The sequence below is a fragment of the Amblyomma mixtum genome, chromosome 2, assembly GCF_055824585.1.
Source record: "Amblyomma mixtum isolate Tamu chromosome 2, ASM5582458v1, whole genome shotgun sequence".
Classification (NCBI taxonomy): domain Eukaryota; kingdom Metazoa; phylum Arthropoda; class Arachnida; order Ixodida; family Ixodidae; genus Amblyomma; species Amblyomma mixtum.
Genome location: NC_143013.1, coordinates 202,446,036 through 202,454,569, shown reverse-complemented (window position 1 = coordinate 202,454,569; position 8,534 = coordinate 202,446,036).

Genomic DNA, 8,534 nt, shown 5'->3' with positions numbered 1-8,534 from the left:
TCGAAAGGTTTCGGCATGTCTTTCGATCAAACTTAACTTTGTACTTGATACAAACATCTAGTGGGAAGAAACGACATATTAGCAATCCTGGCATACAAATCTATCAATCCCGCTGTACTTATTATTCATGTTTAGTGCCCTGTAAAAACTTCCTGCTTGCCCCAGACATTTGTAACATGTTTTAGAAGAACTTTTTGTTGGGCTAGATGGTGCATGTTGTAAGAAAAGAACTGTAGCGCAACCAAGACGTACACAATAGAGGACCACATAGGACTAGCGCTAAACTTCGTCTAACTTTATTCGCTAACAGCGCAGCAAACATAAGGAAAACCAGGACATGTGCAGAGAGATAGCAGTTTCCACACAACACTATCTACAGAAACGTTCAAGAGAAGAAAGAGAGAAAAACTTTATTTAAAGAGTAATTCGGGGCACGCCCCAGGGTCCCCGCACGATCCCACTGCACTCAAGTGTTTATGTTCCTAAGGTCCATAACACTGGCAGCCCGGCCGGTGGCGATGGTCTGCACGGCCGGGTCCTCCGAGCGCAGCAGGGTCTCCCAGTCCTCCCAGGTCTTGAGGTTCTCTAGGTCCCGCGGGGGAGGGTCCGCCGGGCAGAGGGAAAGGATGTGATACGCCATTTCCGATTTGAACAGGCTCACCATGTATCATGTATCCTGTATGGTGTAACATGTATCGACGCGATCCCGGTCAGATAGGCTGTGCCCAGTATCGTACCTGCTATTGTTTGTTTTCTTGGTGAGGTAATGTCGCTACATATCTCTGTCATCGCTGGATGGGGCGCGAGGGGCACGGACGGCACCGTGAGCCGTGAGTAAAGCGTTGGAAGGACTGACAAAGAACTTTGTTCCCGTAAAAATCAGAAAAACGAATTTCGCCAATGTTTGCAACAGTGTGGCTTTGAAATGCGGTTCCACCGGCAATGATAAGCTGCAGAAACAGATCACAGAGTGCAAGGCGACCTGTCTAAACCCTTTCATCACAGTTAAGACGCACAAAGAAGGCATGCCTTTCAAGGTAATAGTTGATGACCGAGGAACCTGGCAACGCTGCCTGCCTCAATTCCTAAGAGCCTATCTTTCGATCCTCCTGATTCGGGACCCAGTTATGTTTAAAGGACCTGAGGAAATCACAGGTTTTTGGAGATCAAGCCCCCCGGTGGTGTGCCTTTCAATTGATGCGGTGGACATGTATTATTGCATTCCACGGAGCGCCGCCTTAAAAGCTGTGAAAAAAGGTATTGAATACTTCGGAAATGCCAGGCTTCAAACCCATTCTGGAATGAATGTTAACTGCTTTCTCGAATTGATTGAATGCTACCTGTGCTCCTTGTACGTGGAATTTTAAGAATTGTTTTTGCAAAAAGGAGACATAAGTATTAGATCTTGTTTGGCGCCTGTGTTGTCTGACATTTTTTTGCCACATGGTAATCGGAGGATATCGAGCACCCTAAAAACGCATATCTTAACTTGCTTTAGGTACGTACATACGTTGATAATTACGTGATTTGCCTTCCCAACAGCCCATTTCACTCCATAATCGTGGAAGGGTTCTAATGAATGGAAGATAGCTTTTCCTAGCCTTCAGCTCACTTCAGAAACCCCAAAGGGCTGTCAGATTAGGTTCTTAGACCTGCTGGTGACTTGCAGCGAAAACCACACCAGCTGGGCGTACTAGCCCAGGGCAGAAAACTGCAGCACCGTCTTGCCTGAAACTAGATATAAAAAAATCTTGCTCCACCCCCCCCCCCCCCTCCGATAATTCACAGCATTGATGAACAGGTCTCCCGATTAACGGCGAGCGGCTATCTGGAACAGTTACTTGGCGGCATTGCAGAAAGTTTACTAAGAGAAGTTACTGGGTCCCGCAAAACCAAAAAAACGAGCTATGAGGGATGCCCTGTACTGTGATGCGTATATTAATGAATTCTCCCACAGAATAAGGAGGACAGCTAACAAGTACGGAGTTCAGGTGGTTTTTCAGCTCCCAATAAGCTCATTAGAATGTGTAAAAAGGTCAACGAGAATGAAAAGCACAAAAAGAAACCTGGATGCAACATTAAACACGAATTCACCTATGTAGAGTGTTATGAAAACGTCATTTACAGCATTCCGCTCAGCTGTCAACGAACCTGCATAGGGCAAACGGGCAGATGCCTTAACAAGAGGCTTAGAGAACACGAAATATCACGTGAACAACTTGCAAAATCCGGGAATTTGGCATCTCATTGCGCACTCTGTAAATGCATACCACTGCTAAAAAACGCCAATGTAATAGGTTGAGCTAGAAACATACAGAACGTGAAATTATCGAACCTTTCGCAATGCATGCTGATCAAGAAAAGCACTGCGTCAGCTCGCCTTCGGTGATGTTAGAGAGAACTGAAGTAACCTACCTCAAGAATAGTAATCTTCGGCTGTTGTAAGCGCACGTGTTGATCGTTTTTTTTTCGTGTTTCTTTTTTCTGCTTTTCTTTTTCATTTTGTCCTTCATATCATTCCTGTCAGCGCCATGCGTCCTTCCCTCTTCTGTGTATGATATGACGTCAATATGCGTATATAGTCATGTTTCTTCAGTGAATAAACAGTTGTTAGAAAGCGCTTCGTCCTATGTGTTCGTCCCTTTGCGTATTGAGATAGCGATCACCAATACCTTCAAGAATGTATTTCCAACTAGCCCCAGTAGTAGCTCTTTCGAATCTGCATTTCTCACTAAAGAATTCATGCTTCTTATGTCGGACTTGGCGATTAAAGTGCACTGACCTTTCATTTTTGCGTGACTTCCAAGAACATCGGTACCCATTTCGAGACACGCGATATTATTTATTTATTTATTTATTTATTTATTTATTTATTTATGAATACTGTCAACCCTCATTTGAGGGTCATTACAGGGAGGGAAAGTGAAGAGACAAAAAAAATGCATATATAACCATGAATGAACAAGCTTCTTTGAGCATACAATACAAGAGAGCATTGAAACGCAACACAGTTCACACCACTGTAGAATCACCTGCGATACAAAAAGCAATATTCGACAATCAGTTACGCGCCCATCCACAAGAATCCCATGCCTAGACGGAATCCGCAAGTGCATTCAAGAATGCCGCTACACCTGTAGACTCAGCAACGTGAGCGGGCAGTTTATTCCAGTGCTCAATAGCATCCGGAAAGAATGAGCAGCGAAAGACGTTAGTTCGTGTCAAGTACGGCCGAATCGCTTTGTGGTGGTTAAGGCGGGAGCTTAGTCTACCTGGAGGCTGCAGATATTTTTCTTTATTGATGTTAATTTCTCCGTGAATGATTTGGTAAAGTATTTTTAATCTCTGCTTTTTACGTCTTTTTTCTAATGTTTCTAGACTACATGAGTTTAACATCTCCGTTACCGAATCTGTTTTCCTGTATTTTGAACAAATAAATCTCGCTACACGTCTTTGAATCTTTTCTATTTCCGTTGAAAGAATCTTCTGCCGAGGAGACCATACTACAGATGCATATTCTAGGGAAGGCCGTATGAGAGATTTGTATGCTAAATGTTTGACATCTTTCGTTGCTCTCCCCAACTTTCCTCTTAGAAAACACAGTTTTCTATGTGCCACCGCACAAACATTTTCGACATGTTTGTGCCAACTTAGGTTGTGAGAAATTGACACCCCCAGATACTTGAATGTACTAACATTAACCAAATCGTGACCTGCAATACTGTACTGAAAAGAAATTATATTTCGTTTATTAGTTATATGGGTAAATGTGGTCTTATTGAAGTTGATTTTCATTTCCCACTTCTCACACCAAAGTGCAAAAGCCTGCAGGTTTTGGTTAATGTTAATCTGATCTCCTTCACATGTGACAGGTGCATAAATGAGGCAATCATCCGCAAATAGTTTCAGTTTAACAGAATTTCCAACAGCACACACTACGTCATTGATATAAATCAGAAATGAAGTTACATGCATGAAGTTATCATTTTCGCAGATATCGCCCGTGCTAAGTACCATAATATCTGTGCAAGCATTCATCTATGTCACTAAACTTCGCGGTGTCTATTTCTGTATTACTGAAGCTTTCGTAAAAAAAATATTTCAATCCTTTACCGCCTTCTGTATTTTTCATTATCAAGAACAAACCTTTAAATATTCTCACCACGAATAGGTGCGATTTCGTCTATCGAATTTCGCTCTGCCTATTGGCGGTTTGCTGCGGATATCATCAACCATGAAGAAACTGCATTAATTACACATTACCGTCTGTCAGTTTAAAACGATGGCGCTTAGCGTAAGGACCTTTGTTGAGCAGGTGAGCGTCTACCCTTCCCTGAATTATAAACAATAAGTAGGAGATCCTTTTCTGCTGCTGTTTCCGTGCCCAGAAAAAGCTCTTTTTTGTGATTTGGATGGTACTTATGTCGCTTCAAAGTTATTCCTCCCGGCCCTGATACGAGGGCTAGTGCACAACCTATGGATCTGGCAGAAATAACGAAGATACTTTGCAACCTACACTCTAGAACTCTGGCTCTATAGTCTAAAACTCTGGCTCTATACTCTATACTCTGGCTCTATAATCGACCTATACTCTAGAACTCTGCGATCTTACCCCTATCTCTTATTTTTTTTTCTACTCTGACTCGCAACAAGAATTCAGCCACTGAGGATAAGAGGGTCAGCGGGTAACCAGCCTGCTGTAATCGGCGCGTCTGGGCTAAAAAGTTATCTTCCAGTATGTGGTTGCAGGATTTTTTGAGCGGATTTCTTGAGTCAGCGCTGTGTGTGTCTCTTCTACGTTCCTTTCCTTGTGTAGCTTGCGCTGCTCTGCCTTGTCAGGGTGTTGAATCTAAACTGAAACTGAATTCGAAACATGAACTGAGGCTGTATTTTCTGCCAGAACCGGAACTGCACCAAACAGACTTTTTTCGCGGTCTTCAAACTCAACCCAAACACGATTCACTGTTCAGGTTCCAGATAAATACAACCATCTAGAATAATGTAGAAACAGTAGCGTGTGGCTGCGGTCATTCGAGCCTAACTTAGTCCTATGTCGCATCACGAACTACGTGATAAAGCAGCGTGCCGATGGCTTTGAGAATGAACAAATCAGCATTGCTAGTATTCGCGCCAATATGCCGTTACGCGCTCAATCTGACATCGAGGTACTTAAGAGGCACCATGCGCATGGAACAAAGCCATATTCAGTAGACGCAGACCTCCCAGAGTTGCCATCATTGACCCACTCATTGAACGGCTCTTCAGAACACCAGTAGCGCAACCAAGTTGTTCAGTAAAGCGAATAACCTCCTATAAACTGTGACTGACTAAAAACTGCCAGATCATCTGCATAAACTAGTACCTTCAGCTCATAACCACGATACTAAAGCCCTGATTGGCGATCCTGTCCCGACTGCGCCAGTTGCGATCCTGTCTTGACTGCGCCAGTTGAGTTTCCCCTTTACGTGGCGACGTGAGGAAACATTTGATGATGATGAAATCGGATTTCTTGATGGATTGATGGTTCGGACTCGCAAACAATCACATTACTCGACAACGGGAAAAGGAGGTTAACTATTTATTTACACATAAATAAACAAGAAGAAACGAACAAGGAGAAAACTGTTTACAATATCACTGAACCATTGATAAGACGAAATCAGGCCCTGCTTAACCGAAAGCGCTCAGCTTTAAGCCATCTGTCTCCGCCCTTGGCGGGGACAGCAGCCAATAATAAAACAGGCGACACTTCACACCAATCGGTGGTTTGGGAGAGGAAAATAAAGTTTCCGTCAGCTAATCAAAGACTGCGGAAAGGATATTGGCTAACCGAATACTTAGGAAAGAAGGGGTTCTGAGTACACATACAACAGCACAGAATTCACTGAATTCCGAACCTCTCCCTTCTTCTACGTTTCCTTTCCGCACACTTGCATACGGGGCACACGTATGCCTCGGGAACAAGGACTCCACGTTATTTATAAAAAAAAAAAGAAGACAACTGTCGCTGAGCGGTCAAGCGCCCAGTGACGACGACAACTCTTCTGAGTAATCAAAGCTCATAGACCCATTGGCACCGCATCGCGTACCGATCGGCCACCGTACCGCTGCGTCCTCAAAGTGAGCTATGCACATGAGCAGAGCGAATGAATGGCACGCAGGGAAGCGAGAAGGTTAAAAAAAACATCCACTGGCCACAAACACGACGACTGCAGGCGTTCCAACACTGAACACCGCACAAAGCTGCGCGCCGGAAAGATATCTGTGGTGGGAAGGCAAGATGGAGACGGAGCGAGCGCTCTGCCGGCGGTGCCGCCGGCAACAATAGAGTAGCCACTGAGCATCCGTCGTGCATTCGCGGTTCCACGAATTTGGTAACCTTTCGATCAGGCACAAGTGCACATGTCTAAGTCTCGCTCCGTAAACTCTGGGCTGGAGACTGGATGGCGCATCGGAAAGTTCAGTGAACTTCACACCCTGTATAGCGACTACTGTGCAAATTGATTATAGATAGCGACTCTAAGTAAAGTGAAAGCAGAAGTGAGGATAACGGACACCCTTGTGTGCCCGAAGAAAGCATTAGCACATGATGCCAAAGATAACCATTTACAATTAAGTAGGTTGAGCAGTTATTGGAGGAAATACTTTTGTGGAGAAGTGCACCAGGATTGACGTGTTTCAAAAGGGGCGAAAGGAAAAGCATGACGGAAGCAATCAAAGGCCTTCATGAGGCGAATTTGAAGCACTGCCAGTTGCTGATGAGAGCTATGCATACAACCTATCCGTTTTTCGTCATATATTCTACTTCATGAGATTGACACTCTGTGTATGCAAAGTCGATTGGCGTTAATTATCGGCTCCGCAGATTTCTGTTACAACTCTCGGAATACTAATTTATTTGAAAGTTGCAGGTATATTCCTATTACGTGATATCTTATTTTGGCATTCATTTCTGGGCAGCCCTATTTATACTTATCTATAAGAAATATAACTGAGAGGAAGACTCGCCAATCACTTTTACTTCAATTTCTACTTTAAACTCTCACCTAACAGCAGTGAAAACAGGGCTACTACGGGCACCCGGACACACGGCCGAGCACAACTGCTCAAATATGCTGATTATTTGCTCCAAAATACGAAAACACTATAGCCTAGGCAGATCCAAATATGCGACACCAGATCAAGAACTATCCAACGAACAAGAAATAACAGTGAGAAGAATACAAACACATACTCAAGCCAAGAACTTCACGCAACCTACCCAGAAGACTATGAGCAAAAAGGCACACAAAGTGGCTTCAAGGCGAACCTATATCATATGGTATGTGCCTGCCGAGTTAACATAAAAATAGAAAGGATAAAATAGCCAACAACTGAGCGGTGGGAGGAAATGCTATCCAGCTCAGACCGGAAAGTTCAGCACAAGATGACTTGAAGGGCCAGAGGGGCTGTAAAATGAAATGGACTCGCGTAACAGGCGGACCGACAGCGAAGCTTAGTTGCTATTAAAATATTTTCGTCATCATCGTCATAATCGGCCACATTCGTCGGCTGTGTGCCCATCGCTGTGCCCCCAGAACGTGAACAGATGGAAAGACTTATGCGTGGGAACTACTGAAAACGCTTACGCTACATGATGCACAGGGAATCCACTATTGGTGGATATCACGGCATCTACTCAATTTGAGCTACAGGTCCTGTAAGTTGCTTAAACTGTAAAGTTGGCCTGCATAGAGTGTTCCCGTGCGACCAAGAGAAAGTTCGATGTTAATGCTTTTGTTCTTACCTAAAAAAAATCTGAATAAGAAATTTCAAGCGTGAAAATTGCGAATCCTCTTATTCGTTTGTATAGTGAAACACTGAAATGTTGATTTTCATTGTTGCTGCACATAGTTATCGAAGTAATGCAGCCCTCAAATCTCCATGGGTCCCGCACGCCAACGGCTCTTTCTTCAGGTTGCGTGCGATACGCCATAATTAGTTATGCTATTACTGACGTTTCTCAATGAAGCTATACTTTTGTGCATTATCATTATGTAATACTCTAAATGGTACAAAATGTCCGACAGACTGATATATAGTGATCAAGTACCTATAACGACCTGACTACCAACGCTCCTGGTAGTCAGACTCATGCGATGAACGCTTCGCAAGAAGCAGGCCAGCTGCAGGTCGGCAGGATAGGTTGCGCGTTGGTAGTGATTTGCACATTGCGTCATGCAGCTGCCTGCACGAATCAACCGTCGTGCGAGCGGACTACCACGATTGCCTCTAAGAACAACCGCGCTGACGTATGCAAGTCAATTGCTGCCTCATGGTTGAAAAACAGCGCACAAAAGACTAGACACAAGAGTAAAGGCGACGACAGGACAAGCGCTAGTCTAGTTTTTTCTAGTCTAGTCTTTTGTGCGCTGTTTTTCAACCATGAACCTATACCAACTCGCCCAACTTAATGTTCTACTAATTGCTGCCTATTGAACAGGCCAACGGAAACCAAAAAGAGTACATATCATTGACCTTTGCTATGCGTCAGA